At 36.2% G+C, this 23,239-nt stretch overlaps 2 long non-coding RNA genes across 3 annotated transcripts; one reads left to right on the forward strand and one right to left on the reverse strand.

Moving 5' to 3' along the window:
- The first annotated feature begins 1,491 nt into the window (after window positions 1-1,491).
- On the forward strand, window positions 1,492-22,408 carry LOC148371287 (uncharacterized). Of its 2 annotated transcripts, XR_015849791.1 has the most exons (5): window positions 1,492-1,737; window positions 6,708-6,769; window positions 10,355-10,540; window positions 18,014-18,185; window positions 21,830-22,408. It is a non-coding gene; the product is annotated as an uncharacterized LOC148371287 (long non-coding RNA). The 2 variants fall into 2 exon arrangements; XR_015849792.1 differs by lacking the exon at window positions 6,708-6,769.
- On the reverse strand, window positions 15,024-16,488 carry LOC148371288 (uncharacterized). The gene is made up of 2 exons (XR_015849630.1): window positions 16,243-16,488; window positions 15,024-15,490 (listed from the first exon to the last, which is right to left on the reverse strand). It is a non-coding gene; the product is annotated as an uncharacterized LOC148371288 (long non-coding RNA).
- Window positions 22,409-23,239: the final 831 nt, after the last annotated feature.

A 23,239-nucleotide genomic window follows, 5' to 3' on the forward strand; every position in this document is an offset into this window, starting at 1 on the left:
GAGTGTCTCTTTGGAGTTTTACATGTAACTAAACAATATTGATAAGGTTCATAACGATAAGTAAACTCATAAGCAGAATAGAAATTTGGGGAGACAAATATAAGAGCAATAAAGAATTGCTTATTCGACAACAGAAGAAAGGTACTGGATTGTGCATAACGTTGGGTGGAAGGTAAGTCCTTGAGCCTGGCCCATGCTAAAAATCTGGTCGGGCCTAAAATGTCAATCATTACATTCGGGTTCGACCAGGCTTCTCTCTTGCTGACATTTTTCAATCCACCCGTCATTGTGCTTGCTTTTTTTTCTTTGTCTCAAGGACGTACTGCTGTTGTGGTTGAAGTGTCGCAAGGTGAAAGATCCGCGCAATGGATTCTTGTTGCCATGCTCTGCAGCGTGCGCGCTCAGTGGTGAAACAGTTGGACCCAGAGAAGATAGAGCTGGGGGGGGGGGGGGGGGGGGGGTAAACATTTTTCTCTTCCATTTTCTGCACCGCTCCTCCTTAGCAGGGTTGCAGGGGTTCTGGAGCCCATCCCAGCTATCTTTGGGCAGTGGGCAGGGGACACCCTTAACTGGTTGCCAGCCAGTCCCAGGACATAGATTTTTACATAATATATCTATTATCTATATAATCATATAAAAATACATATATATGTTATACATATTTTTTCCCATTCAGAGAATGATTTACAATCTAAAATTTTGTTTCATGCAACGAGCATTATTTACATGATTCTGTCCATGGAGATGATTCACCTCTATGTGAGTGTGAAGCATTTCCCTGCAGGGCTTTACTGCTTTATGGGGCTTCATTTGACCATGACAAGAAGATATAGGATGATACAATATAGGCAATAAACTATTACCAAGCTGAGGAAACACAGAACCCAAATAGTGAAGGGAAGAGGTGTGATAGGAGGATAATCAGGACAAGTGACACTAGGTGTGGAGTTGAAATAAAAGCCAGGAGTGAGGGACCAAATAAGTAAGAGGGAAAGAGGAAACCAAACATGTGTAGAGGACTGCAGTGCCTACAAATTAAAACTACAGTAATACTGCAAAATACAACAGAAATACTACTAAAATAAAACTACAGTATTATTACAATAATGAAATAAATAGATTTAGTGCTTAAAATAGGGACCTAATAAATGATTTTGCTTTAAGTGTGGATGTTTCAAAACCAATTTGATGAAACCAATCTATTTAAAAACAAATATCAAGGAGTATAACATGTAGATGTCTGCATGTACATTGATTCATGATGAAAAAAAATTGGATAAGCCTCCAGGATCGGCTCCTGGGGCAATTTTTTCAACCCAATGCTGCCCTCGACTCCAAATCGTTGCCCACCCCATGATCTTGAGCGTCATTTATAAGGGATGCTGTGCAGCGGCATCTGACTGGAGGAGGAGGAGGGTGTGGACGACTGAATCACAAAGAGGGGGCGTTGCCTCCAGGGTGCATTTATCAGTTAGGACAAATGAGTTTCTTCTGCACTCCAAGGTACTCGCTAGTTTGTGCGGATGCTGCTTGGGGATGTAGTCGTTTAGCTCTGCAGCGAGGACCGTGAAACTGCCCCCCCATCCCTTATTTAAAAAAAAAAAGGGGGGGGGGGGGGGTTAAGGAAGATGTAATTTCGACGATTGCAGAAAAAAATAATGGACGAAGCTATTAAGACGTCACTATATGCGCCGTTTGGGGATGCTCTCATCCTGAACGCGAGCAGAGGCACCACCGGTAAGAAAACGTCCTCATTCGTGGATTCTTTTTATTTTCCAAGCTTATTTACACTAAAGCGATTTTTATCCCTCACCTTGTCTTAGTTTTCAGGTAACACGCCACATGTTAGCGGGTCTGTTGCGAAATCAGCTGTAAAATACACTTAAAAAGAATATCACATCTTTCATTTTTTTATGTCTCTTGGTTACATTGTTAGTCTTCCTTATCCATGAAAATATTGTTTTTTTCTATTTTTTGTGGGTCCCATAGCGTTTTCTCTGCAAGTATACCCCTCAACTTCAATTTTGAAAAATGTTTAAATGAACCTTAAAAGAATTATGTAAATAAAGAAAATATTATTTTGTCACCTGACTATTACTAAGGGGGTAACAATACATCTTGAAAATAGTTTTTAATGTTAATCTTTTTCTTTTAATATTATTGATTATAATAAAATGTATTGCGTTCGACTATACAGTACCCCGAGAACAAGGCTAAAAAACGTTTACAACATTAACATTTCTGTACTTAAAATTTTCACTCTATAAATCATTTTGACTTTTTTGATTCAGACAAGACGTTTTTTTTTATTTTTTTTTATATTAGGAAATTAAAAAAAAGTCCCAAAGATTGATTTGTATCAGTTGATACAGGTTCGATTCCCGCCTCCTCCGTGTTATATGTCGAAGTGTCCTGGGGCAAAATACTGAATCCCTAATGCCCCCGATAGGAGGTAGTTGCCTTGCATGGCTGACGCTGCTATCAGGTAATTAGTGTGTAAAAGGGAAAAGTGTGAAGCATATTGTGAAGCGCTTTGACTTGAAACGCGCTCTAAAAAATGCAGACCATTTACATTTACAATGTGCAAAACTATCAGAAACGGCATTCTTAAATTGCACTGGCTGTTTAAGAAAGCTTTGAACCCTCCTCTTGAGTTAGTTATCAGGTAAAACGACTCGTGTTAATTAATTGGTGGCCCTAAAAACATATTTCAAATACACTAAAAACAATAAAACATCGTCTCTTGGTTACCTTGTAGGCATCCTTATCCATAAAAATACCTTTTTCCTGTTTTTTATGTTGTAGGTCTCTGGGCCTGTTCTTTGCTTCTCAACTTCAATTTTGAAAAAATGTTAAAATGAACCTTAAAATAATTGTGTAAATAAATAAAAGGTTATTTTGTCGCCTGACTATTTTTAGGGGTATTCAAATCATGTGCTAAATATGTTTTATAGTTATTTCGTTTTCATTTTAATATTACTAATTAAAAGAACATGTATATTGTTAGGCTGTACTTCAAGAACAAGGCTAAGAAATATTTTTAAGCAATATAAGTTTAATAAAAGAATCAAGTGGTAACCCACTTAAGGGTGTGTACACTTCTAGTACGGGCTTTGAGGAAAAAATAACCGAAGTACACCGTTGAAAAAATATATAACTTTAGTAATAACTATTGAACATTGACATCAACACAATATTTACAAAATATTGGGCTCAAAATTAAATAAAAAGAACGTGGAAGATCGTGTCGTTTGAGTTTCTGTAGGAGTAAAACAATCTAGTAGTGGGTTAAGTCAGGAGAATCCCGAATTCCAGAAAGAAAATAAACTATGGATCACTGTTACTGCAGGGTGGTAGGATTCGATCATCATAATTCACGAAAAATAAACATTTTTTTGCAATAAAACTTTAATACAAACAGAAAATGAAACGCAGAACAAGTGAAAACACAAAATCTAAATTTGCAAGACCAAATAAACCAACAGTCAAGATCGATTCCTTGGTTCAAAACACAAAACTTTAGAGAAAACGTCACTGCGTGCAAAATTTACATTGGTATGTTTCAAGATGTATGTGTGGCAGAAAAGTGACCCTTATAGTGTTGTCTTTTCGGAGATATTTATTGCAGTTGATGCACACTATGTCCAGTTCACTTGTGATTTCAGTTTTGGGTCCAGCTAGTGTTTCATAATCCTGTAGCCGACCCCGAAAATCAAAATTTCAATGGAGCATTTTATCATATAATACATTTTAACTTGATGCGATAAACAATTGTAAATGTTTTTTGTGTGCATTTGAAATCCCAAACCGCGCACGAGGCGACCATAACGCAAGAAGAGGGTTAAAAGCGTAAGGGAGTGGTTTTCAAATTAACAAACAGGCCCAGAATACATGCTATAATCCTAATTTAAATAACGAATTCTCATTTCGTGGCAATGGGGAAATAAAGTGGACGTTGCGCTACCCTGCTGTGACTTCAACGTGAAATGCGCATCTCAATTTCCCGCCAACGAAGTTGTATGACATATATTCAAACACCAAAATGTAACTCAAAGTGCTATAAAAAGCTTATATGTACAATTAGACAACAAGAGTACATAGTCTTCAGCAAAAATAAGTTTTAAGTAGTTTTTTTGTATTTCTTAAAGTTGAAAATTGAACAGCGATTTTATACTCCTTTATTTGTTTCTTGCAAAGATTGTCATGTGAAAAAGACATATGAGCATGTTTTGTCGTTTTTCTTTTTCAATCTATTACAGTCTTGCATTTTGTTAACTTTGTATTTGTTTAAATGACCCCAAAATTGAAAATTTTCTCTCTCAAACGGCAGCGGCGATACCCAACGCCTGAGTAGATAGTGATGCCACCAGTACATACACTTACTTATCTTACCCCCTTGTGGAAATGTCCATTTGAAGCTTTGATGTTAAACCTTGATTCATTTCATTATTCCAGTTGTGAACGAGCACCTAATATTTACCCTATAGTTTGCCAATTTATCCTGGCGTTGTCTTTATCTTGTCGTTTTTCTCCTTCAAGTCTTAATTACACGTTTAACCCGGAGTGTCATGTCTTATCATGTTGCATACAAGGTCAATAAAGACAATTCAACTCAAATCATTGCAGTTTAAGTGTGAGCACATGAAAAGGCAAAATCAAGTGTGCAGAAAATGAACTGCACTGTAACATTTAGGGATCCAAGAAGCTATTTCATTCAAACTCAGCTGACGCAAATAATATATTTCATTTCACTTAAAATATTTTTCAAATGCCACATGCATAGCTTTCAAAAACACAACGAATGATTTTTTTTTTTTTACAGAACGAATGTCTGCACTTGAACTCAGCAGTTTCGTTAACCTGACAAGGATATCCTGAACGTTTTGAATTTGATTTAATTGTCTTTAATGTTATCGTTCACAAACTTGTTGGGTCTAACAAGTAAATCTGCAGTAACGATGATATTTCTAAAATATGCATAAAAATCCCAAACTTCACGAACTCCCGTTTATTGCATTTAACAGGTACCACTTTTTAGAATGGACCAAAATGAGTGAGAATTAAGAGCTAAATACACTGCACTCGGGCGCATAATCTAAAGACTGCAAATTGAATTTAAATTAATTTAATTGTCATTGATATATCAAAGTTGTGAAAACTTTGTATGCAACGAGATTAGACATGGCAGTCTAGGGTAAGCACACAATAAAGAATTTGAAGAGAAAACAATTCTAAAAGACTGTCAGGACAAACACGGACAAAATATTTACAACGTGCTTAAAGACTGGCTTAAGTTATAATAATAATAGTGCAATCGAGTTAATTGGGATCTTAAATACACCGATTACACTAATTAATTTCACGTATTCTGTTGTTGCCTTCAAGGTTAACTACACACAAATAGCAATAATAAAAATATACTCGAAACAGGTGCAAAAAGGCAAACTTCAAAAATAATTTACCCCAAAAAATAACGGTTGCATTTATAGAGAACGGATCTATCCACGCACACAGTTTTGATTTCGATACAAATGAATATAACTTAACTTGACTAACTAAGAATCGTCGTTTTTACAGGAAAACTCTGGAAACTGTGGTTACGAGAGAATTCCTGTATAAATGCAGTAGCACAGTAAATACTTTGCTGCAAAATACGTAAAATTAATTACAGTCTTTACAATATGAATAACATTAAACTACTTTTGAGTCTGCAGTAAAAATAATGTTGTATATAGATACACCATTTCCTGTATTTTCCACATGTAATAATTACTTATTGTGCATCTATAATTCATAAAATGAACAGACATATGTAACAAAAAGTGTTAAACTTATCTAACAACAGTAAAACTTTGCATTTTATGTAAAAAGAAAAAAAAATCTATTTCTGCTATAGCTTACACTTAAATATGCCTATTCAAGCGGTATGGGATCCGGTTCAGGGCTAGAGGGGATCAATTACTGTATGTTAAAATGACTGCATACAATGTTTAGTTACTTGCACATATTTGTATTTATCAGAGCAATTCACTAAAACTATATATTTTTTACAATATTTCCTTGTCATATTAACAAAAATCCTTTGTTATGTGTATTTCAGTATTACCAGTCTTTGTTACCAATATTTGTAGTTTAAAAAAATAAAACAATTATTAACACGTGTTGTTATTGTAAATAGAACAAAAATATTCTATTAGGTAGTTTACAATATTTGAATGCGATACACACAAAAGATACATGTTTTGAGTTTATATTACTTTTCTGTGATATACGTAAATTTTATAGTGATACTTTTTACAGTGAATTGGAAACATGTCATTAATATAAATTTAAATTATCTTAAGCATCCAAACTGATTGCCTACACGAATCCCAAACAAAGTTGTATTCAAATATTCACGTTGAAACTACGTTTTAACCCTAAAGAAGGGGTATAGCAAGATTAGGACTACCAAAATGGTCTAGAAGGGACTATTGGTCCCCACAATGATGATAAAAATATTCATTAATATGGCTCTAAATGTATTACAATAATGAATACAGTATACATCAACAAAATCCGTCTTCTTACGCAGCACGATATGCATAATCATCCCTTAATTGTTCTTCTATTTTTATACTCTTAATATTTTTATTTTTGTAAGGGGAGTGAGTTTACCCGCTCAATTTTGCCCTCAATGAGTGAAAATGAGTTTTATTTACGTGCAGGACCCTCCACTGAAAGCGTCATATTAGAATTTGGATTGAATATCTGCCCGATCCTGATATAGGTAAGTACTTTATTAAAGGAACAATGTGTACTATTTGACCACTAGATGTCGCCGTATTGTGTAGTGAAAAAAGATACTAGTGCTAAAAATTACAAGGAAAATGACAAACTATAGAAACTCACAGTGACCTAAGTGCACTGTTTTCCTTCTTATTTTTATGCCAGCCTTTTGTTAATGAAAGAGAAAAATCAAAAAGTAAAAAAATAAGGGAAAAGAAAGAAGGAGGAGGAAAAACAGAAAGGATAAAGGAAAAGGAGAAAGAAGAAAAACAGAAAAAAGGAAAGGGGAGAAAACAGAAAAGAAACAAAAGAAAGTGAAAATGTTAGAAAAAAGGAGACAGATGACAAATACAAAAATAAGAAAATAGAAATAGAAAATAAAAGAAAAAAGTAAAAAAGTATAATAATGACAATAGGGGGGAAGAGGAAACACAAGGGGCAAAAATAAGAAAATGGATGAATGGAAAAAAGTCAAAATAAAGGGCAAATGAAAAAAAAACATGAAAAATGATAAAAATAAAAAATAAAAAATAAAAAGACAGTTTTTGTGTTTTTGGAGGGGTACCCTTAGCAGCAAGATGGGAGACGAATATGTCAGCTCCCTGTTAGTGGTCCTCATATTATGACAAATAAATACAATTTGTTTCCACGTACAAGTATTTAAAACCAAAAGCAAATGTATACGTTGGTTTATATATTTCTGCTTAAGATCCAAATTATTATTGTTTTCTATTGAATTGATGTGTTTTTTTTTTTTTTACTATAGGAGGCGCTAAATAATACACACTGCCCCCACACAACACATTTTCTCCCCCACGTGCACACATGCCATTTTATATTCCTGACGTAGAATTTTACTACTGCAGTACACATTTTACTGCAGTTTTGGCCAATAACACATTGTCAATAATGAATGAGTGTGTTTTTGATTATAAAATAAATCTGTTATGATCTTTTACATTTGAGAATTCACTTACTTTGTATGTTTTCACACTCGTGTGGGTGAGATTTTGAGAGTGTAAAGTTGTTTTTTGATGCTCATATGGCCTAATTTAATGATGAATCGCACTAATTAGCCATTACTCCTCTGTGTCCAAGCGTAAATAGTGACGTCACTCACATCCCATAGTTTAGAAAATAAAATAATAAATAAAGTGGGGTAATACTCACTTTGAAAAGACAATTACAAAGTCAAAACAATATTTTCAGAGCATTCCTTGACATAAGAAACATATCATTAACAGTTTATGGTTTCATTTTGATTACAATTTTGGTGTCGGACAGACCCAAATGCAGGACACAAGGAGATAGAAAACAAGGGATGTGATCAAACATGTTTATTTAACAACAACAACAAAAAACTTTACCAGAGTGAGGAGTGTGTGGGACCAAAACTGTTGAGGGAAACTTGAGAGACACCTAAAAGTGGGTCTTGTGGTCGCGAAAATCATGAAAGGGAGATTAGCGAGTACCTTTAAAAAATGACGTGAGTAGAAGATCTTGGGACAAGGAGTGAACTGGAGAAGAAGGTCTGGGAGGAGAAGCTTGAAATTTTGAATGAGAAACCCTTAAGAAGGTGGTTGTAATGGCAGATATTGGGGTGGATGAACATGGAACAAGGAAAGAACTGATGAAGAAAGTCTTGGGAAGGGAGGCTTGTTGTCTTGGCGAGAGAATGTCTCCAGGAATCAAAACGTATCAGCAATGGGAGGTTGGAGCCCAGAGTATTAATGGTAGAAGAGGCTAATTGTGCGATTTTTGGAGAGGAATTGTGAAATGGACTGGAAAATGGGATAAGGAGGCTATTTTTTGGAGAAGGACAGAGACTGCAGGTGCCAAAACATGACAATTGAAATAAATTAGGATAGTAATATCATCAAAATTGTGTTTTTTATTATTTTTGATAACAACGCAGTGAACATATTCTACAACGACATTGTGTTAATGCTTTATTGAACAAAACGCATGAACATTTCCAAAAAACATTTCATAATAAGACTTTTTAGCACTATAACCAAACTGTACAAACAGTCCAAATACCCCAAAAATAAATATCATGCCATTGGGGTTTGGCAGGGGAATAAGTTACATAAAAATACCAAAGCTTTCACGAATAATATTTGTTTTAATTACCTTTTGGTTTTATGGATAAAATGTATTGTTTTCCGTCACATTGAGAGGCAATGAAAGATCCTTTTTCTTCTAGCAGTGAATTTGTGAATGTAGAATTTTGCTATGATGATAGTAAGATTGAGAATAAGGTTTTAGAGATGTCACTACAGGATGAACAGTAACAAAGACTTAAAAGAGAAAATAAGATGAAGACAATTCCAGTAAAAAGTGCAAAATATTAATAAAATGATAAAATATTAGGTGCTCCACATAAATAGATTAATAAAACAATTTAAGGTTGCTCCTACTTTGAAAAAAACCCTCAGATGGACTATTCCACAGTATGTTCGGTAAGATAAATGTATATAGTAAATTGAACTGTCTGTATTGTCATTGATAATGATGTAATAAACATTCTATGCCACAAGATAAGACATGACACTCCAGGGTAAACAGGTAATAAAGATTTTAAAAATAAAAAAGAGAAAAGACTAAGGAGGGGGACTTTATGTGCTAGTGTTATCTAATTGTACATTGAATGTACAGAACATTACATTTAATTAGATGGCCATTATTGCCATTGATAACAAATTAGTAATCAGTGTATGCAAAGAGATTAGACATGAAATGGAATAGTGCAATGAGAAAAAGCGCAGTCACATTGAGCAGCAACAATAAGAAAAAAAATCGAAATAAGTCAAAAGATATGTTTTCACCGTTGCGCTTAATATGTTTAAAGATGTTGGCAGCAGACAGCATGAAGTCAAATAAATTAAGCTGTGAATTGCAGACATTACATTGAAATCACGCTGATAAGACGCTTGAGTTTTTTTTTTGTAGGGCGCGGTTTTCGTCTTCCGAGGGGGTGCGTGATTGAAAATAATCGAGAGGCACCGAGTTAGGCTTTCTGAAAGTGCTACATGTATAGCTTTGGATTTGTATTCAAAGTATTGTACTTATGTTGTCCGTAAATCAAGTCAAATCAAACTTCTTTGTGAAGCACTTTTCCTTTTCAGGCAATAAATTGCCATTCAAAGTGCATGCAGTCTACAATAAAACAATAAAATCGACTCCGTTCTCCCTGCCCCAAAACCCGAAACGTGTAATGCAGACACACGCAATGGTTAAAGTACAATGAAAACAAAATAAACAGTAATACAATAAAATGAATAGAGCAAGGCACATACTAAAAGGTACACGAGGCAGGATTATCCACATGGATAGGCATTGGCAGCAAAAGACCTCAAGATTTCAGCCATTGAAGCACACCCTACCAGTGTGAGCTTCCAAAATGAGGAAACCGTGCAATAGAAAAATATAAACCACTGCACAACAAAACATTCAAATGTGAAACAAAAGTCAAGTATGATACAGTAAACAAATAGAAGTTAAACAATTCAAAATGATGTGTTAAAAGTCATATTAGAAAGATTGCATCATACATGTTTTTGACTTTTTTGTTGCTTTTGCAAAGGGCAAAAAGAGGCAGCGACTCGTGGTCCCTGTGAGGGTCCAGGCCGGAGGGGTTGTCTGTTATCTTTGGTTATCTAGCTGTATGAGTGGCGTACATTCTTCATAAAGCTAGATAACCGAAAGTAACAAGAATCCCAGTACATGCCTGCACTGCTGGATGGAAAAGCCGCTTTAACCTCAAACGAAGGTAGGGAGAGTGTCGGATCTGCAGCTTTAGCTTTTCAAAATGAGAACGTGAAAGGTTTGAATATGTCCACTTGATGGCGCCAAAGCCAGGCACCACTTGCCCATCAACTGGAGCTGTATTTCTTTCTCTTTTTTATTTCTCTCTTTCACTCTTTTACTCATTCTGTATATCTATATCTTTCTCTTTCTTTCTCTCTCTTCTGCATTCTTTTTTTCACTTTCTCTACCCCTCTCTTCCTATTTTCTCTCTTTTTCTCTCTCGTTCTCTATTTTCCCTGTTTAACTTATTCTTTCTCTCTCTTTCTCTATCTCTCTCTGTCTCTCATCTTTTGCTTTCTTTCTTTCTCACTATTTCCCTTTTTTCTCCATCTGTCTCTCTTGTTTTCTTCTTTCTGTCTCCCTATATCTCTCTCTTTTCTCTCTCAATTTCTTTCTCTCTTTCTATTTCTCTATTTATTTCTCTTTCTCTCTCTCTCTCTTTTCTATCTCTGTCTCTCTTTTTCTGTCCCTCTTTCTTTCTCCCCCTCCCTTTTTATTTCCATCATTGTCTCTTTATGTCTCTCTTTTTCTTTTCTCTCTTTTTCTAACCATCTTTCCTTCTCTCTTTCTTTCTCTTTTTTCTTTCTCCCTCTCTCTTATTTCTTTCTCCTTTTTTCTTATTTACTCTTCCTTTCTCCCTCTCTCTGTCTCTCTTGCGGGTTGTCTCCCTCCCGCTTTCTTTCTCTCTTCCTCTCTCTCTCTCTTTCTCATTCTCTCTCTCTCCATTCTCTCTCCATTTTTTTATTTACTTCTGATTCTCTCTCTCTCTCTCTCTCTCTCTCTCTCTCTCTCTCTCTCTCTCTCTCTCTCTCTCTCTCTCTCTCTCTCTCTCTCTCTCTCTCTCTCTCTCTCTCTTTCTTTCCCTTCGATCTACTAGTCCGTGAGTGTTTTTCTACCATGTGACCTCGGGTTTGAATGAGTTTGACAACCCTGCGTTAGCTACCTGGGAGAACAACAAACTTGTTATTCTATCAGTGGTCCTAGGTCCTAAAAGGGACATTCGTACACTTTTCATTCGACCATCACAAAAGCTCTTTCTTTAAAACCCGAAAAGGTGTACAGTACACCGTACCCCCCAAAAACTCACTTTTACGTGTTTTACGTTCCCACGTCCTCCTTTCGCTTCGCTTTCACCCCATTCACTTCATTTCTTTCTTCCCTTTTTTTCCCCAGCTTTTTTTTTCAGATGGTTGGGCTTGATTTGTAATCATTTGCATAATGGATGTCATTTGCATGCTCGGGGGCAGAGCATAACGTGAAGAATAGCTGTGTTGCATTTGTGTGTATGTGCATACTTATGCATGCTTTGATATGGTGTGCGTCATATATTGAAGGGATAGTGTGTAATATTTAGCTCCTCCCAGTGGTATAAAAAAACATTCATTCAGTAAGAGAGAGAGATAAATGGTAAATGGTCAATTTTATCGGTAAACACTATTTTAAACTGGTGGGTGTTTTTTTTTTTTTTTTTTTGGGGGGGGGGTTAACGTCACTAAAGCCAACTTACCGAGAAAGAGAAAATCAATAGTAAACGGTACAATTTCAAGGGTAAAACTGGATGTATTTTAAATTAGCTGATGTGTTTTTTTTTTTGGGGGGGGGGGGGGGGGGGGGGGGGGTTTCTACAAAAAATATTTCTTTGACTAATTGGCAAAAAACAAACTATCATACCAATGTTAATTTTAAATTTGTCATTCTTTTTCATAGCAGAATACATACCTAGTAGTCACTGCCATGTCTGGTATCTTGCTGCTATGCTGTGCTCATTTGGCACTGGTTTGCGTTCGCATTAGACAATACAGTGCCATCTTACTGGTGAGATATCATACAATGTACCTTTCAGTTTACGTAAACGCAGGTGTTTTTTTAAAGGGACAATGTGTATTATTTAGCGCATGGTGCCGGCAAAAAATTTTTGGGGGAAAAAACAAAAACAGTATGGCTTGAAATAATAAGCAAAAATATATGAACTATCATGTAAAGGTGCGTTTTTTTTAAATACCTGGCGGTTGAGAAATTAGCATTATGGACATGAGAGGATTCTCACCTAAAGGAAGCTGACATGATTGTCCACCATCTTGCTGCCAAGGCTTCTCTTGTTTTTAATCATTCTTTTCTTTCTTTTGCACACAATCTACGATTTATTTTTCATTTTAGCTCATTTTCTTTTTATCTTTATTTCCTCTCTCCCTTTTTTCTAGCTGTTTTCTCATTTCTTTTTTTTTAAATGTTATATCTTTTTTCCCCTTTTTCTATTTTTCTTCTTTTCTTTTCTTTTTTTCTACTCTGTTTTTCGTTATTCACACGTTTCCCTTTTTTTCCTTTTTTTTCTTTATTTTCTTTCCTTTTTTCTTCCTCACTTTTTTTCTTTCTTCGCAAAAGGCTTGGAAAAAAGCGGTGAAGGGAAATAATGTTGTGTTTTGGTCACTTTATTCTCCATAGTTTGCATTCTTCTTTGTGCTTTTTAGCACTCATTTTCACAACACCACACAGAGATATCTAGTGGTCAAATATTACACACTGTACCTTTAAACACAATGCTATCATGCTAAAAAAATACTGTTGTAGAAATAATACAGAAATACTACAGAAATACTACGAAAATTATACTATGGTAATACTTCAATAATACAACAAAATACTACATAAATACTATTATGGTAATACTTTCAAAATATGGCAACAGGAATACTGCAAAAATACCACTACAGTAATACTTAAATACAAAAATACTACAACAGAAATATTACAACAGAATTACCGCAAAAATACCACTGCAGAAATATTACAACGGAAATATTACAACAGTAATACTACAAAATACTACAGATATACAAAAAAATCTACAATGGGAATACTACAAAATACTACAGATATACTAAAAAAATCTACTATGTAAATACTACAACAATTCGACTACAGTAATACTACAAAAATAATATAGATATACTACAAAATTCGACTGCGGCTTTACTACAGAAATAATACGAAAATACTAGAATGGAAATACTACAAAACTACTTTGAAAGTAAAACACAAATCCAAACAAAAATACTACAGAAATAATGTAAAAATCTGACGGCAGAGATACTACAAAAATACATCGAAAGCAGGGTCTCCAACCTGGTGTCTCCAAAGGACAGCTAAGGCAGACTTGTTTTGACAACTGCTGGGTCATTGTGATTTTCTAGTCTTGAAAAAGGTTGGAGACCCTTAGGCCCAATCCCATTTCTCTCACTCGGCCCTGAGGACCCTCCAGTGAGGTCCCTCGAAGAGGAGTGCCCTCCGCGAGTGAAGTGCAAAGCGGAAAAGGTTTGGACAAGACTTGCAAGGTTCCACCCCTGTCCAGGAGATGGCGGTAATATTAATTGGCTGTAGACCTCAGTGACGTATTGGTCTACGTCACATGTAAACAACTCGAGTCTCAACTTGTAGTGTGTCAGTTGGAGAGTTCGTGCAATGTTAAAAATGCCCGCTACTGCTGTGTTATTACCGATTGCCTGAAAGCTCATCATCTTTCCGTGTCTCCAATAAACGGAGGAGAAATGTGCTATACTGAAGACAGCTTCGGCGCTATGTAGTGCTGATTCATCTTTACAAGGTACGTACACTCATTAAAAAAATGACCCGTTCGGTCAAATACAGTAAAAGTTAACATACAATGCACGTTCACATAATACCCTATGTTTGTGTAGACATAAATGGCAATCTACTTATTAGTATTTTAATGCCATTTTATGACATATAGTAGGGGTCTTTAATCTGTGACATGACGAAACGTAAACAAACACAAGAACAGTCCACCTGACCCTTTAGTTGACATAATATCGTCACCAAACTTCCCTGTACGACCCAAAAACCTTGGTTCATAAGGAATTTAATTCAAAAGAGTTGTCATTGGATATAAAAAAGCTCATTTCAACATGTTTTCATGATGCTTACATCATCTATGCCCACATTTATGTCTAAATTGTCTGTTATCTATTGTGTTCCAGAGTGGCTGTCCCATAAGCGTGGACAGGTTGGACAGGAATGTTCCCATCCTGTGCTTATGGTTCGATGTGAAGTCAAAACTCATTCAGGACTTAAGGTTGAGCAAGAAGGTCATGTGGGCCCTGCAGGAGCTGCTAAAGAGGGAACAGGGCCATGGCTGGAGGGCCTATACTGGCTGGCCCACGGTCTGTCCTACCGTGTGGTGTCACGGGTCTTCAGGGTTCCCAGGTCCACGATACACAGAATTGTCCACAGTTAATATGGAATAAATTGCCCAAAAGCCATGTTTTAGGCTTTGGAAGTCAGACCCACATTTGCATTCCGTGCTTTTCTGCATTACTATTCAATAAACATCTTTATTTTGAGTAACACCTTGGTGGTTTATTTCATAAGGATGTGAGATACTGTGTGTGAACTATGTGACTGTTGGACAGAAAACAACTACAAATCACTCCAGTTTAAATAATAGTTTACTTTCAGAAAAACAAAATCACATTGGGCCGAAATACATAATAGTAAATAAATAATATGTCACAAATTGTAACAAAAATATACCAATACTTCCATAAAGCTGGAAAACACAAACTGGAACTTCATTGAGTTCTTAATAAAATAAAATATTTTCCTTTTATAAAACAAAGGGAAACATTGCAGGGATGTCACTGTTCTGGAAATTTGTCCACGAGCTTCCCAAAAAGGACGGGAACCGCTCAGTTTTGGCCACAGTTTCCTCGAGCCTTTTCCTCACTCCGGCAGACTCCGCTTTCAAAAAGTCAAGGAGTGTATCGTGCTTCCTTTTTTTTCTGGGTGATTTGGGGTTTGGCGCCGGATTAGAAGATGCCAACGACGTGCCCGTCGGTGTGGATGGCGTGGTAGCTGTGATGGTGGCCAGCTCTTCCACGGGACGTTCTACATTGGCCTTTAGGTTGGGTGGAAAAAACAAGAATTACTTAATGCTTGTGTATTGCACAAAAACAACTGTGTATAGGATGCTCAACAAGTTGATGTGAGAAATTATAGGATGTGTTCTGGATAATTATTTGATAGTGAATAGATACACAAAATTGACATGTTATTCTTATGGCTGTAAGAGCCTTCTATTGGCCAGCATCACATATGCTTTAGAATTGTCTCCACATTTGGACAACATTTTGAAAAGGTAATTAGTTTACTTAATATGTGTTTACAGAGAAGGCAGTGGACTGTGTGATAGTAATTTGTTTCAACTGTATTTCCACGTGAAATTCGGAGACATTACTCATAATGCATGATGAAAACTAATGCATTCTGATCTCACATGAAATAATCATATTGTAAATAAAACACGACACCCGAAATTGTGTGCAGTAAACAAGCGCGTATGTCCAGAACGTTATTCTGACTATGCTCCTTTAGCGACTGGCCATGTACATGTAAAAGCACGACTCGTTTAAGATACAAACAGGGATGGGCTGAACCGTGATTTTCTGCAGTTATCCTACTTTAGAGTTTGTAGCGTGAAGATTATTTTTTGGCAGCTCCCTTGGTAGATTTGTGCACTTCGTAAAGTAGCGATTTTGCAATGTTCATGTTTTAACGCGAAAATACGATTTTCTATTGCATTTACGTCCAACTAAGATATCTCAATACATTTTGTTGCAAATACATGCGTGGTTGTGGAAAACTACTTACATTTGTGCGGTTCCTTTCCGGGCATGTTTGTTGATATTGAGAATTCGCAAAGCCTTCTGGGTAGTCACTTCGCTGCCAAGGGAGGTCGAGAGCCCCCTCGGTCTTGAAGTGGCTACGACATGGTTTGAGGGCACTTCTGCCTCGGTCTTGAGAGTATCGGGACACACCCCATTTTCACGTGAACGCGCAAACCGAGTGACTAGGGCACATAGCGAGTGAAAGTGCGAAGAATGGGACTCAGCCTTAGTCTACAGAAATACTAAATAAACTAAATATATAACGTATTGCTTAAAACGGGGACCAAATATATTATTTTGCTTTAATTAGAAGAAAACTAATCAAAAACAAACAATACAAATATTTAACATGTAGATATCTGTATGTGTATATATTCGTAATTGAGAAGACTTGGATAGGTCTCGGGGACTGGCCCCTTGGCCAAATTCTTTAGCGCAATGTGGCCCCTGACTCCAAATAGTTGCCCACCCACCATCTTAGGTGAAAGACAGGCACAAAATGGCAGCGCTGTGGAAATTGCTTGTCAATGAATATCGATGCTTACCCTCCCCCTCTCGCTTAAAGGGAGCCACTGCTCTTCTCCGCACCGTTACCCGGTCTCAAACCCTGTTAATTACAGTCGCTGTGTTAATTGCTACTCGCGCTAAACCCGCCTCCGGGGGAAAAAGGCTAAAAGGCGATGGATTTTTTGGCCTTCGCCATTTTCCGTGGCAGCTGTGGTTTGGGTGTCACAGCGAGCTGCAGCCAAGTGCTTTTGTTGACGTTTTTTCACTCAACTTTGGACTGTGGGCTGCACATAGCCCACCAAAGAATTTGACTTCACCTAGTAGCTTATAGACAAAAGTACTTGTTATAATCCTTCTATTGTTTATAGCAGGGATAAAAACCTAAAATGTTGAAAGAGCCATATTGGACCAAAGGGAAAAAAAAAAGTGTCTGCAACCGCAAAAAAATTAAAGGCCTGGTATAAGCCTTATGATATATTCAAGACATGGTGTAAAATGGCGTGAAAAATGATTTGCCCCCTTCCTGATTTTTATGTTTTGGGGATCTTTATCAACCACAAAGGTTTCAGATCCTCAAACCATTTTTTATACCACACAGAGGCAACCCAAGAAAATAAATAATAAAATGCACCACTAAAGTGTTGATTCCATTTATTGAGGCACAACAAAAAAACAATACCTATCTGGCCCTACGTGAACCCTATAGTGAGTTGAGCCACTATCGTCAGTGATATCAGATAATTGGTAATGAGTCTTTTACAACGTTGTGGAGGAATTTTGTCCCATTCTTCTTTACCAAATCGTTTTAGATCTGCCATATCAGAAGGTTTTCTAGCATCCATCCATCCATTATCTGCACCGCTTATCGTCAGTAGGGTTGCGGGGGGCTGGAGCCCATCCAAGCTATCTTCGGGCAGTGGGCAGGGGAAACCCTGAACCGGTTGCCAGCCAGTCGCAGGGCACACAGAGACAGACAACTTATTCACACCTAGGGACAATTTGGACCGGCCAATTAACCTGACATGCATGTTTTTGGGAATGTGGGAGGAAACCGGAGTGCCCGGAGGAAACCCACGCTAGCACGGGGAGAACATGCAAACTCTGCACAGGGGGTTCGATCTCATGACCTGTACCGCACACGCATAAACTGCCTATTCAAGGTCACACAATAGCATCTCCATTGCATTTAAATCCAAACTTTGACCTTGCCACTTCGGAACTTTCTTTTTTTTTGTTTTGTTCTTTAGCCATTCAAAGGTGAACTTGTTGGTGTGTTTCGGATTGTTGTCCCGCTGCATGATTCAAGAGCACTCAAGTTTGAGGGAAAAAACTGATGACCGGACCCACTCCTTCAGGATCTTCTGGTAATCACCAGAATCCATTCTTCCATCAACCACAGCAAGTTCTCCTGGTCCTGAGGTAAATCCAATTAAGATGCTCTAGGGCGACCTTAAATGGGCAGTTCATGCTAGAAAACCCTCCACTATGGCAGATTGGAAACAATTTTATAAAAGATGATAGGGCCAAAATTCCTTCACAGTGTTGTGAAATACTCAACGCCAATTATCGTACATTTTTGTTATCGCTCCCAAAAGTGGCCCATCTCGCTATTAGGTCCAGGGGGCAATTACCTTTTCACACAGGTTTTGCTTTTTGTTGTGCCTTAATGAATGGAATCAACATTTCATAACTGCATTTTGTATTTCCTTGAGCTGTCTCTGTGTGATATTAAAATTGGTTTGATGATCGTGAGTGATAAAACTGAAAAAAAACCCACAGAAATCAGGAAGGGGGCAAATACTTTTTCACGGCACTGTACAGACGAGATCTCAATACTGTGAGGCCTTCTTTGTGCTTGTGTGTGGGGTTTATTTGGGGAGGAGGAGGAGGAGGTGGATTTTTTTGTGGGGTTTAAGGGGGGTGATGTCCCTTCCTGGACCCTCAAACAAGCGCCACATTGTCCTCCCCGAAGCACGGCGGCACTTGTGGCGTAACGCCATTATTTAGGCCAGTGGAGGGAGCGGGAGTCTGGCGAGCAGCTTAACCAAAACGCCAATTAGAGCTGGATGGCCCTGATTAATGGACGAGGAAGATTGGTAAACAATGGCGGCTATTGTCCGCAAGAGGCCTCCCGTTGGCCAACCCTGCACCCTGTCAGTGATGCAGACATACACGGGCCCCTTACCCGCTGATTCCGTTCTCACAGTTCCAAACGCCTCTTTCACACAGATCGGGCAGGAGGGCGACATGCCCTTTCACACGACAACACTGCTACCCGCCATTTCAATGATGAGCCGTGTGAACATAATGATACAGATGATAGTACAGTTGTTTTGGCGTCAAGTTGTCTGTTTTAAAGCAGGGCACTGTAACTATTTAGAGTCAGGGGCCACATTGGGTTCAAAAAACTTGGCCACGGTGACGATCATGGACACCACTCTTTCATTCATGAATACATGTTTGTATTTGTTTTTAAATAGATTAGTTTGACCAAATGAAAGCAAAATCAAATATTAGAACCCTGTTTGAAGCGCTACATTTGATGTTTAGTTTTGTTTGTTTTTGATTACTCAAGTTGTATTTTTTAAAATATTTTTGGAGTGTTTTTGCATTTGGATTTTTGCAGTATTCCTGTAGTATTTCCGTAGCAGTAATTCCATAGTAGTATTTGTGAGGTATATTTTTAGTATTTATGTAGTATTACTGTGGTAGTATTTTTGTCTCTCTGTCATAATATTTACATAGTTGTATTTTTGGAGTATTTCTGTCGTTATGTTTCCGTATTAGTGTTTTTATATTTTAGTATTAATGTACAAGTATTTTTGAAGTATTTCCAAAGCAGTATTCCGTAATTGTTCTGTAGTATTGCTGTCATATTTCTACAGTGGTTTTTCAAAATGACTGTAGTTTTGTAGTATTTCTGTTGTAATGTTTCTGTAATAGTATTTTGTATTATAGTATTAATGTAGTAGTATTTTTGTACTATTTCTATAGATTTTTTCCCTTCTCAGAATGAATATATTAGGTCCTTGTTTCAAAGCATTCAATTTGATATTTAGTTACATAGTATTGTTGTAGTATTTCTGTTGTGGTATTTTTGTTGTAGACACATTCCTTTTTTTTCTTCTTTTTTTCATTTTTTTCTTTTTCTCTTCCCATTTGTTTCATCTCTTTTCCATTTCTTTTTCTTTTCCTTTCCCCCCCATGTCTTTCTTCCTTCCATTTTATCCTTTATTTGCAAAAGACTGGGCAAAAAATAGTGTAATATAATTAGTTATGTATAAAAAATATTCAGTTTGGTCACTGAGTCTCTGTAGTTTGTATTCTTGTGCTTTTCGTAGCCATTATCAGTTGCAGTACACAATACAGAAACATCTAGTCGTCAAATATTTTACACTGTCCCTTTAAAGACCAATATCTTGCAACCATTTTTGGGGTTAAAAACAGGATTGAAAAAAACATCATGACCAAATGTCTTGCTAATTTTTATATCAATTATATAAAGCGATGAATAAATAACCCAAGGGGTTCCTCTTTATTTGTTAATCCCCCCTCCCAAGCACGCATTGCTTTATTTAGCTCCACATTTCAATACAACCTATACTTTGTCCCCCCCATAAGCTTACGAGCTGCATAATTAGCCCGCCGTTAAGGCCAATCAAGATGCAGCGATGCAGTTGCCATGGTAACCCAATCAGCGCTTGTACTACCCCCGCCCCCCCCCCTTCAGAATAAGAGCGTGGGAGAAAACGTGTTGGCGAGTTGAGACAATGGCGAAGGGATGAGGAGGAGGAGGCCGGCGGCCATATTAGTGTGCCATCTGCGGGCAGTAAACTACAGTTTACAATGTGAAAAAATGCTTCGTTCTTTTTTTTTCTTTTTTTTTTTTGCTGCTAAACGTTTTTGCATAAAAGTGTAAAAATATATACCTTGTGACTTATTTTATGGATTTTTCTGAGACTAAATGTTATTCCACTACTTTTTATTGCTCTGTTGTTAAGATTATTTTTTTCTGCATGTTTATTATGATTAAGTCAAGGTCCTGAGCATTAAGTTGTAAATACTTTTTTCTCCCTTGCATCCTGATAGTCTCTGATAGGTGATTCTATATTTTCTCTCTCTTAAGGTACTGTGTGTAATATTTAACCACTATACGTGCAAGGTGTTATGCAACCCTATAACTAGTGCTAAAAGGATCAAGGAAGAATACAAACCATGGAGACTTAAAGTGACCAAAACACATTATTATTTCCCGTCACTTTTTTGCCTAGCTGTTTGCGAAGAAAAGTGAAAGACATAAAGTAAAAAAGAAGAGGGGAAAAGGGAAAAGGAGAACAATATGAAAAAAAACCTAAAAGAAAAAAGGGAAAAACAATGCAGGAAAGAAAAGAAAGGTGAAAAACAAGAAAAGGGGGAAAATATATGAAAAACAAGAAGTAAAAGAAAAAAATCCAAAAAAAGGAAAAAAAAACAGATAAAAGGGGAAAATAAATAAAAGAAAGAAACATAAGTGAAAAAGAGAAGCAAGGAACAATATTAAAAAAAAATAACTTAAAATGAGTAAAGAAAATTATCATACAGTGGAACATTCTTTTTTACTATGCTCAAAAACGTTTCTCTTTTTTAATTTAAAAAAAGAATAATTGAAATTATGTTGAAAAAAAAACAGGTTTTGATGGTAGTCTTGTCAGCAAGCTGGCAGCCAATCAACTAACTGAGGATTATCTCATGTCAACTAATGCTAATTTCTCAACCACCAAGTATTTTTTAAATGCATGATTATGCATGGTAGTTTAAATGACAAGCAAAAATATATGAACTAACATTTTTGTTTGTTTTCTTCAAATTAAGTTTTTTTTACCACCAGGAGGTGCAAAATAGTACACCCTATCCCTTTATTACATGCTTACCCTGGAGTGCCATGTCTAATCTCGTTGCATACAATGTTTATTACATTATTATCAATGACAATACCGACAATTCAATTCAATATCAATTTAATAATGTTACAGGCCTATAAATATATACTGTATTTAATGTATTTTTTCTTTTTTTTCTTTCAGGGTGTTATACATACTCCTTCCAGGACTGTCAAAGTGAGAAAACGACAAAAAAAAGACAGAAGACTGGATAGATGATGCGAAATGTTTTTACGTTACGTCAAGTAGCATGCATACTGTAATCTATTGTATTGCTTGTATTCATTAACAGAGTTGTGGTGGGTGGGTGGTTCTGGTGGATCCCTAAACCACTAGGTCATAGGGGCACCATTTCCTGTGGTGTGTCTTGGGCAAGTACAGCATGGTGGCGCCCATCCCTCATACTGTAAATAAGTTTTATTTTTATAACGCGGGTTATTCTATGATTTCATCGTCTCAATCAAATGTTTGACAATCTGTCAATTATAAAGGCATTTATATTTCTTTAGAGTTATACGTTTTTATATGTATTCATTAGTAATGCAGTTTAAAAGTGTACAGTAGAGTAGATGTATTTGTAGCTTTAGAAGAAAATTATATTTTTTAAGAGGTAGTTAAATAAGATTTATCTTACAATGCGGGTCATTCTATGATTTCATTGTCACAATCACATGTTTGACAATCAGTTAATTATGAATATATATGAGTGTATATATATATATATATATATATATATATATATATATATATATATATATATATATATATATATATATATATATATATATATATATATATATATATATATATATAATTTGCTTAAAACCTTTCTGACAAAAGAACCATCAGTTTTTAGATATTGGATATTTTTTGCACATCATTTGCTGGGTTTGCACATTAACAACCAGAAGCAGGTAGATCAAGTTAATAAAAACAGTGGGAAAATGTACAATTTTATAGTTTTTTTCTCAATGAGAAACAACAAATGGTTTGTGTTATTAGTATATACGTTTGCACTAGGAGCTTGTTGTTGCTCACATCTATACAAATAAACTTGATATCTGGTTGTCGATTTGCACGTGACTTTGTACTATGCAGTTTGTTATACAATTGTTGGTATGCACAATAAAAGAACTTGTTTACAGCGAGACAATATGTTTATTTTTATATTGGTGTCTTTCAATTGCAATTAATTAAGTATTGTCCAAAAGTTTGTCTAAATTAGTAGGTTTGAACTAGTCTACTTGAGGACTCACTATTTCCCCCTGATTAAAAAAAAAATCCACTTCTCGAATGTATTAAATAAAAGGATTGTTCTAAGCAAAGATAGTAAAATACATTCATCTGTCTTTTAAAAAAGCAAGTTGACCAGCAAAAACCAAAACTTTAAGTACTGCATATATTCGCATATAAGCCTACATCGCATACAAGCCTACATTGCATATGCGACTCCTTAAAACTGCTTTAAAATCGGCACATACTAAAATAAGTTCGTTCCAAAAACATTTTTTTAAATCTTGTACCTGAACAGCGATAATTACTTAAAGCCACATT

This window comes from Urocampus carinirostris, chromosome 2 (assembly GCF_059441175.1).
Source record: "Urocampus carinirostris isolate Australia breed hairy pipefish chromosome 2, RoL_Ucar_1.0, whole genome shotgun sequence".
Classification (NCBI taxonomy): domain Eukaryota; kingdom Metazoa; phylum Chordata; class Actinopteri; order Syngnathiformes; family Syngnathidae; genus Urocampus; species Urocampus carinirostris.